Source organism: Triticum urartu, chromosome 2, assembly GCF_003073215.2.
Source record: "Triticum urartu cultivar G1812 chromosome 2, Tu2.1, whole genome shotgun sequence".
NCBI classification, from domain to species: Eukaryota; Viridiplantae; Streptophyta; class Magnoliopsida; order Poales; family Poaceae; genus Triticum; species Triticum urartu.
In genome coordinates, this window is record NC_053023.1 from 78,477,234 (window position 1) to 78,479,182 (window position 1,949).

The window sequence follows — 1,949 nt, forward strand, 5'->3', positions numbered from 1 at the left end:
GATTTCCACTATGGATCACATACAGATGTATCCAGGTACATTTTAGAGTGTAGATTCACTCATTTTGCTCCATATGTAGTCCATGGTGGAATCTATACAACGACTTGTATTTAGGAACGGAGAGAGTACATATTAAAGAAGAACGGGAGAGGAACATGGTAAAGAAGAGCAAGCAGATTTTGGATAATAAAATGTTGGTTGCGCAGTGCCCACACATGATGAACCAAAGCGCATTAAGAATGCAAATCCTAGCTGTCTCTCGACCATTTCAGGCGGTTGGATGAAGATCCTACGTCTCCTAACCCTTCTTCTTCCACGTCTCTGATTCTTCCCATACAGAACACCGCACGGGCCGCCGGCCGGACCACCAGCCCCCACTGCCTGTGTTCCTCTGCCACCCCCACCCCAACCCCCACCCGCGTCGAGTTTTCTTTGTTCAGCGAGGCCCCACAACCACCCGAGCCCCTTCGATTGCACCGACGAACTCCGGCGAGCTCTGAAAAATCGACTAACCCAATTTTGAAATTTAGTCTACTATGATTTAACTAGTGTGGAATATAAAAGGGGAAAACCATAAGCATTGCGAGTATGGTGTTGAGCATGCCATGGCGGATCTGAAGGTGCAAACCGGACAAAGGAAACTTCGCAACCAAGACAAGAAATCGGAGTAAAGCAGTGGTGATCTATTTTCTTGCTGCGATAAATAAGTTGAGCAGATATGAAAGAGTACCGCCTCTGGTGCGGCGTCGTGTAGGCATCTGCTAAGAATTTGATGGTGCTGCGGTAGTGATGGCTGTCGGCGGCGTGGAAGCAGATCTAGGAGGGTAGATGGTGGCGGCGGGGCGCGGTGGACGAGACGGTCGTAGGAGCGGCGCCGGCAAGGTGGACGACGGCGGGGATGAAGCGAGAGGACGGGATGCAAGGATCCCGGTCCGAAGCCGTGGATGAGAGAGGTCCGTCTCTTGTAATGGACGGCGGCGTCGGGGTATCAGCTCCGGCATGGTGGAGGAGGACGGCGGTGGATGGGGCGGCGGACGGAGGAGGGTGCGGTGGAAAGGGTGTTTTGGCGCCCACAGAGTACGAATGGGGAAAAGGGAGGTAGAGAGGAAGGTGGGAACCATGTATTCAGGGCACGCTTGTCTCAAATACGAGGAAATTTACAAACTTAGCCCCTGTTTCAAATTTCTACTACATCACAGCAACACTAGTCGGTCGGGGACAGGACGGTAATCTCGCATACACCAAATATTTGCCAACGAGAGTTTGTTTTTGGCGCCCACCGTGTATGAATATGAATAGGGGAGGGAGTCGATTTCGGCCGAGGACACACTGTGTTTTGGCGCCCACCGTGTATGAATCCGGGTGAGAGGCGGTTACGTCACGTTTGAGTGAAATTACAAACCTACCCCTATCGAAACCTATAGAAATCCAGCATATAGGCTTTGCGTGGCAGGGATAGGCAGCAGTGATTTCCATCTCGCAGATTTTGGTTCTGGGCGGTTACTGCGACTTTCCCCGCTTCGTTCAAATTTTGCAGAGTGCACGTTTACCGTGCCAACTCAATTCGAATCCCGTTTGTATTCTATTTTTTTCGGGAAGGATCCATTTTCAATTGGAATTACATTCTATATACATCATTTTTTATATATACTTTCAAAAGCACAACACCATTTATACATAAATATGGTTTACAAATGGCATGATCTCAGATTCATAAGGTTGTATCCATCAATTTGGATTTTCAAATATTTGAAACCACTTTATGTTGAAATCCAATGTATGCATTCCTCGCTAACTGCCTCCAATTAATGTGTGTTTCATGCGGGTTTTTTTACTTCTCAAACATGTATAATCTGTTTCACACACGCAACATATAGTGTAATCCCGTTTAGACATTAATTGCATATAAACCATGCATTGTTTGTAATTGAAGAATCTATGGATCACCA